The sequence below is a fragment of the Pinus tabuliformis genome, chromosome X (assembly GCF_031772625.1).
Source record: "Pinus tabuliformis cultivar Carrire ecotype Pingquan chromosome X, CPIR1, whole genome shotgun sequence".
Classification (NCBI taxonomy): Eukaryota; Viridiplantae; Streptophyta; class Pinopsida; order Pinales; family Pinaceae; genus Pinus; species Pinus tabuliformis.
Window position 1 is genome coordinate 1,302,744,422 of NC_142308.1, and position 8,196 is coordinate 1,302,752,617.

The window sequence follows — 8,196 nt, forward strand, 5'->3', positions numbered from 1 at the left end:
TCGTTTATTTATATAATTCTGTATAACATTTTAGAAAAAAAAATGTAAACATAAAAATTCTTTAAACCTCAAACTGCAAATTCCAATGTAATAATTTATAACATTAATTAAAAAAAACATATATTCAATATTATAGTAAAACTAAAAATTCTTTTCAATTTTATAACATACTCGGCCCATTTTTTAACCTAAAGAATACAAATACCTAATATGATGTTTTCAGTAAAATGTTTTAACAATATGCCTGGCAAGTCATTTATCCACTGAAAATTTGATTACAAACTTGTAAACTAATATGACAGAACATGATCAAGAGGGAACCCGAAAAGGTGGCTAAGGTGGTTACCCTAATCTGCACTTGTATAAGCTCCCAACCTGTTTGAATATCCCAGAATATCTGAACATGACCTTTGATGACCTTACAAGGTGAAAAACATTATCAGACATGGAGAAGACTATGAATACAGCAAACAAACAAGATCTATAAGTACATCAAAATTCGACTGTTGATGGCATCCACGATCAACAAAGCAGCTGTCACTATAAAAGAACCAATCCCAACTGAGAGGGTTTAAGGGCATCATTAATGCGATAATTGTAGAGATAATAGTGAAGCTTTCCATTCCCAGGCCCAAACTTCAAGTCCTTCAAAAATGACTCATTCTGCATGATGTCCAGAGCATTAAACACATCATAATTTTTCTTCTTTGCTACAATGAGAACGTCATTCATCAACTGTAGCAGAGGTGTTCGGGTTGCTACGTTATAAAAGGAGTAAGCAGCCTTCAGCATGGAGTAAGTGGTATTTCCAAGAATAGAGGAGGGAAGAGTGTAGAAACTGCAGAAGTCTGTAATCTCATGAGTCTCAGGGTTTTCAACCACATAGCTATCAATCACATCTTCAGTAGGAACGAACCAGTACTCCACATCATCTTCATTGAAATCCTGAGCGACAGCAAACTCGGACAAGTAATTTTGTAGAAGGCTTGTGACTGCAGGGACATCGCGCCTTTCCATTGCCCTGAAACCAGGAGTCACAGTAGTCTCCGGCAACCGATGTAATTTGATAGACCTGCTCATAGTCATCCGAGCTCCAAGCCCAGAGAATCCAATCTCGATGAGCTTCTTAGGATTCAAGGACCTGTGCCAATATTGGCAAGTCGCAAACGGAGTGGGGAGGACAACCCCTGCAGTGTAGGTAGCTTGCCATATGTTCTCCAAATGCACCCGCCTTGTAACCTCCTTGATCAAAACAGGGGCAAGCCTCTTGGACCGAAGCTTCTTGTGGACACATAGAAAATTGACCTCTGCCATCAGTACGGATCGACCTTGAACCCTGACCTTGACAGGGATCCCTGTGATGAAAGCCACCAGCTTCCTGGTGCTCTTAACCCGAACACCAATATGCCAATTCTTGAAATAACCAGGAGGCCTGAGAACCCATCTTAAGAACTCCTTAGAGTAATCAAATCTAAACATCTTATCATCATCCTCCACATAGTTATTTGTCAGGAGATTGTAAATCTCTGTAGAGGTATCGTCCTGATTGATATCACAAGTACACCACTCAAACTGGCTTGGCAGATTATAAGGCTCTTGCCTAACCTCCGACAAGGGGGTGGGATCCTCGATTGGGCCTTCAAGCAAATCATGATTCTGGATGTCCTTGAATTGGCCTACTGGTTGAGTTTTCCAAAATGTGTGTTTTGTCCCCAAAGAAAGAACATTTTGTGCCTTCCTACTAAGATTTTGAATGGACCCATTAATCTCAACAGGCAAGTTCTCATCTGGGCCTTCCTCAGGAGGGCCAGGAGAACATTTGCTCGCTGCCATATCGATCTGCAATTCAACAGCTGTTCAAATGGTTATTGAAAATAGAGAAAAAGTATTTGATGCCATCAGGCAAAAGTGAAGACTTCGATAAATTCATTGCTATTACAGGAGAACCCATCAATCAAAATGCCGAAGATCCCAAGGATCTAATAAGCAAAACCACACGAAAACGAAAATGGCAATCCAACAAGAAAACTGTAAATAAAATCATCAACTTACAGGCTTTTTATCGCTTGTTTTCGAAGTTGCCCTTTCTTTGTTTGTGCCTCTGGATTGTCTCCAACTTCCCTACCAAGGCCAGGCCAGCAAGTCTAGCTAATAGAAGCCTGCCCAAGAAGAACGGCTCGGAGCTTGGAAGCAGAATAACCCTTTCTATGGGTTAAGTTTCATGGCAAACACAGGCGATCTTCCTATCTGATTGCTTGCTTACCGACTGCAAACTGGAAGAATGTTCATATGATCCGTACGGAACAAATAAATGTTACAGGGAGCCAGCCCCTTCAAAAAAAGAAAGGGTGAATGGCATTCTCCCCTCTTTGGGACATGAGCCTTGTGATCCTAACGCCCTAAATGCTCAGAAAACAACCTTTGCATAGAACTTCCACAGACTATAATAACTTTTTTGAAATGTTTTTTCGTTTGTTTTTTTATCTTAGATTGTTGTGAGATGGCCCACATCTCAAGTGTTCATTATTTTCTGATTTTGTAAGTACAAGTTTATACCCATTTTAATTTGTGATTTAATAAATTTAGATATATCTCATTTTAAATTTGATTGTATGTAGATATGTTTGATCTTTCTTGATACTTGATAGATGGTTAGTTAAGATGGATTTTGATTAACAAGTTTTAATTTAATTTAATTTAATTTTTACTTTTATTTATGTGTAATTTTTAGATTAACTTGATAGAATTGATTTAAGCTAATTTTGATTAACAATTGTTTTAATTTAATTTAATTTAATTTTTACTTTTATTTATGTGTAATTTGACTTAGTCAAAATGTTTACGTAGAATAACATAACCTGACAACATCTCTTGCAGACTTCGCTAAAGAGTGGCGCAAAAATAAATCATTAATGACAAAGTAACTTTAATGTGACAACATCTCTTGCAGACTTAGCTAAAGAGTGGGGCAAAAATAAATCATTAATGACAAAGTAAATTTCAATTCATTCATGGACAAGCCAAACATGAACACTAATAATTTCACTTCTGAAATTCTATTGAAATTCAATTCAAGTTCGTTAAGAAATTACAAAGAATTCACAGACTTTCATAATCAAAGAGTAAAAAAACAAGAAAACCCTAAAGGCTAATGCCTACTGGCTGTTAAAAAATAAAAATACATGTTGCATGCACTAACCTGAGTTATTTTTTAATAAATCCATATTGTATGCACTAACCTAACTTATTTTTTCATAATATTTTTCATTTCTATTTTAATAATATTCTTTATTTCTATATGTTTGTTGTTATCTTCATAATTTTGATACGCTGATTTTTTAATTATACCATAATCACTTAAATTATATAAATTTATATATTTATACACAATTATAATAGAAGTGTAATATTTCAATAAACTATAAAAGTTAAATGTTTAGAAAACATATATAAATTAAAAAAATATTTTAATCTTTATAATGTTGTTGTTATTTGGTATTTTTGAAAACACATATATATTTATATATTTATACAATACATTTAAATTATATATATATATATATAAACTCAAGTTTTGAAAAATCACTATTGGAAAAGCTATTTCATCTATAAACTAAACTACCTCTTTATAAACAATTATAATAGAAATATAATACTTCAATAAAATATAAAAGTCAAATATATAAAAGAAACATATACAGATTAAAAAAATAAATTAATTTTTAAATTTTGTTTTTAATATATATACTCTTAAACTATATGATTTTATATGTTTATAAATAATTATAGTAAAAGTGTAATATTTCAATAAATGAAATATATATATATATATATGAGAGAGACATTTTAATCTGTAAATTTTATTGTCATTTATTTTTTTCAATATATATTTGTGTGTTAATTTTTTATTTATATTATATATATTTAAATTATATAAATTTATATATTTATGAATAGTAATAATAGAAGTATATTATTTCAATAAAATATAAAAATTAAATATATAAAAAAACACATAAATTATTATTTTTTTTAATAAATTTTATTGTTATGTATTATTTTTTAATATATAGTAGAAGTCTAATATTTTTGTTTTAGACAAAAGCGGTTAAATTTTATTATAGGGCGCCAATGCAGTGGCATTGTGCAATTACAGTACTGCTCTGGCTAAGAGTGCAGAGCGTAATTTTCCTCCTGAGACAGTAAACAATGTAGCAGAGATTGAATATACCCCACTGCAGAATTCTAAACTCCATGCTGTCATGATCGATTGGAGCGTTGGAGAAGGCATCGAAATAAGAAGCGCTGAGATTGTCGACAGGTCCACAGATGAACGCTGGAAGATGAGTGGAGCCGGTGGCGTGAGGTCCCTCCGGATCAGCGATCAGGTTCTTCATTAGGCTTTCCAGGATATCACAAAAGGAGCCCTTCTTTATATTTCCTTTGGATTCGCTATGGATAGAGAACAAAGCGTTTTTGCTTCTACCAAAAATGCAGAAGTTGATCACCCAACCTTCCTTCATCCGGATGCTTAGAGCAGAGAAAACTGGGACAAAACACAGGGCGTGAAGCTGGGAGAAAAGGTCAGACTGCTTCATTAGGGATTGAACCAAGATTTTTTTCAGATGATCATTAAAATTGTTGCGGTTCAGACAGCAGGGAGGATGGAAGGGCCTAGGGATCAGAGGAATACCCAGCAGAAAAAAGGCCCAGAGAACACAGGACTTAAGGGATATTGCATAAGGAGTCGACATAGTTAACGGACAGAGATCTTTTACTCCGCAGAACGCCGAGATTGGCTTCCATATCTGCCTGGGTATTTAATTTCCTGGGAATATGATAGAAAGAGATCTTGTGGAATTTGGGCAAAATAAGTCTGATTTTCCTGAGGATGGCTGATAAATGGAGCTGAGAAGGATTCTTATTGGTATTCAACGCCTGGATAATGATCCTGGAGTCCCCGAAGACTGAAATGGATAGGAAGTTACCTTTGATCGCTTGAAATAGACCCTGCCACAGAGCAAGAGCCTTCGCTCTGTTGTTAGATTCCCTGCCCAGACCCCAAGCAAACCGGATCACATCAGAACCATCAGGACCCAAGAGAACCCCACCGCCTCCTGCGATACCAGGGTTGCCTTTGGAGGCCCCGTAAAAAAAAAGACAATGTTCATTCAGAGCCGACCTCCACTTAATGAACTCTTGCTTCTCCAGCCTAATTTCCCAGTTGGAGTGGACACTACCAAAAAGGGTGGCACAATCCTTATGGTTAGGGACCAGTCCATTCAACCAGAGATCCTCCTCTTTGTTGAGAGCTTTTCCAGGCTTTTTGGCAGAGTTGGCTTCAAGAGTTTCTCCCAATAGAGCTTTGACTTTGGTGATGACTCTGGACGAATTGTAGCTTTCGTTTCTGAATAATCTGTTGTTCCTTTCTAGCCACAACTTCCAGCAAACGATCTTGGGGATCCACAGCCAGCAATTTTTGAGAAGGTGATTTTTGGAAAGACCAAACGGAGATAATTTGCTCCAGGTTTGGAAAAGATTTGGGATGCTCCTAGGGAGTTCGAATTTATCAGAATTTAGCATAAGGATCCCCTTCCAGACTTCTAGCGCAAAAGGGCAGGATAAGAACAAATGATCAGCTGTTTCTTCCTCCGACATGCAAAGATTACACCAGGATGGTCCTTCCATACCATGCCTGTGGAGATTATCACGAGTGAGTATACTGTTGTGAGCTAACGTCCAGCAGAAGAAATCAATTTTGGGAAGAGACGGGGAATCCCAAATAAATTTCCATTGAGCAAGATTTGGAGGAACATTCTGAGTGGCCATATACTTTTGTAGCCTTCAGATGCTGAATACGAACCTGAGACAGATCCCCGCCCTCGTTTGTCCTTTGCTAAAGCTTTTAAGGGAGCTTTCCCTTGAAGTTTATCCAAAAGAACTGAGGCTTCACCATCCAACCACTGAGGGACCTCCCCCAGTTGCCAGCTATCCCAAAGACTATCCTCCGTCCAAGTGGAGATGTCCCAGAGGGTGTTCAGATTGCGAGCCTGGAGCCAGTCTTTGATATTGGTAAGTTCTTCCATCTGACTCAAAGGTTGATCACCCAGAATAGGATCATCCCAGATTCTTATTTTTTGCCCATTACCTGGAATCCAATACAGCTTATGACTGAAATGTTCCAAAGCTTTGATGCAGAGTTTAAAAACAGGAGAACCTTTGGAGGTTCGAGGAAGCTGGTCCAAGCATCTAAGGCGCTTCCCATGAAAATATTTTCTCCACAGGACTTTCTTGCTCCAACTTAATTTTCCAGAGACAATGTCCCAAAGCAGCTTGGTTCCCAAAGCCAGATTTTGAGCGGCCAGATCGCGAATTTGTAGTCCTCCTTCCATAAATGGCTTTTTAATAGTATCCCATTTAACAAGATGCAGCCTTCTTTCGTTGTTTTTTCCCCCTTCCCACAGAAAATGCCTTAGAAGAGCTTCCATTTTGTTGATGAAGGTTTTTGGGGCAAGGAGGATGGAGTGCTGATATAACGGAAGACTTGAGAGGACAACTTTCATCAGAATGATCTTCCCCACATTATTCAGCCATGAAGCTCCCCAGGCATGGATTCTGCTTTTAATCTTGTCCAGCAGGGGCATCCAATGGGCAACTTTAGGAGTGGTCTTGAAGATTGGTATCCCCAGGTATTTAAAGGAGTCCCAGGCCCAGGACCCTTCCATATCAAGAATCCTTGCAATATCTGATAATTCCTTAACCGAGCAGTTCCAGCTATAGATTGTGCTTTTTAGAAAGTTGATCTTGCTGCCTGAGACTTCTCTATAAATGTCCAGCTCCTTCTTGAAGGATTTAGCAGAGTTTATGCTTGCCCCACCCAACAATAACGTATTGTCAGCAAATTGGGCATGATTTATGTCTTTGACATGGTGAACCATGCGAAGGCTAGGAAGGATTTGAGTCTGTTGATTATGGTCCAGTTGAAAGCTGAGAACTGAAGCTTGAATGGCATAAAGAAGCGGTGACAATGGGCAACCTTGTCTTAGGCCCCTAGAGGCTTGGAAAAAATCTGAAGGTCGTCCATTTACCAAAGGCGCTATCCAAGGAGAGGCAATGCAGGCTTTTATCCAGTTAATGATGGCTGAAGAGAAGCCCATTTTCTTCATAACCATAAACAGGAATTCATGCTTTACCTTGTCAAAAGCATTAGCCACGTCAAGCTTAATCACCATATCTTTCTCCTTTCGATGATAGCTTGAATGAACAACTTCTTGCACCAACACTATGTTGTCAAGAATCTTTCTCCCTTTGATGAATCCTCCTTGGTTTTTAGGGATAATGGCCAGTAATATTTTCTTGAGGCGATTGGCTATAATTTTTGTGATCAGCTTGTAACTAGAGTTACATAACGAGATTGGCCTGAATCTATTGAAATCAGCTGCACCTTTCTCTTTTGGAATCAAGGCCAGAAACGCTGAATTGATGCCACCTCCGATCTTTGCACAAGATTGAGATTTCCTAACCATTCTCATAAGGTCATTTTTTATTATGGCCCAACAGGAAAGATAGAATCTAACAGGAAACCCGTCCGGACCAGGAGCTTTATTCGGTTCCATACTGTCCAGTGCATTTTTAAGCTCATTCATGCTGATTAGAGCAGTCAGCATAGAATTGTCAGGATCTTGAACACATTGGGGGATCAAATTCATCGGATAGACATGGGGATCCATTGGTGGATCATCGGGGGCAGAGTAAAGATCTTTGAAGTGAGAGTGAGCCATGGAAAATATTAAGAACCCCCCTAAATTTATAAATATAATAAATGGGCGAATCTCCATGGTATATAGGAAAAATGGAAGGCGATTTTATCAATAATATAATATGTATATATAATTTTTTGGCGAATCTCTTACCAGGCATGGCGAATATTTTACTCACTTATAAAATCTTCTAAGATCTTGGCGAGTCTTTCACTAAATAATAAAACTTTGTAAAGTCCTAGTGAATCTTAGCATAGGCTACATGCTGGTTTAATTCCCCCATTTAAATAGGCTACATTCCAGGTGAATACCATGGGTCAATACCATGTGCCATTTTGGTGAATATCATGGGTCAATACCATGTGCCATTTTTATTTGTATTAGAATATTTTACTCAATTATAAAATCTTGTAAGATCTTGGTGAGTCTTTCACTA

The 8,196-nt window shown here is 37.4% G+C and overlaps 1 pseudogene across 2 annotated transcripts; it reads right to left on the reverse strand.

The window, feature by feature from the left end:
* Nucleotides 1-223: 223 nt before the first annotated feature.
* LOC149144824 (glycylpeptide N-tetradecanoyltransferase 1 pseudogene) lies at nucleotides 224-2,426 on the reverse strand (annotated as a pseudogene). Of its 2 annotated transcripts, none has more exons than XR_016264243.1 (2): nucleotides 2,053-2,426; nucleotides 224-1,839 (listed from the first exon to the last, which is right to left on the reverse strand). The product of XR_016264243.1 is annotated as a glycylpeptide N-tetradecanoyltransferase 1 pseudogene, transcript variant X2 (transcript). The 2 variants fall into 2 exon arrangements; XR_016264242.1 differs by having other exon boundaries at nucleotides 224-1,853.
* Nucleotides 2,427-8,196: the final 5,770 nt, after the last annotated feature.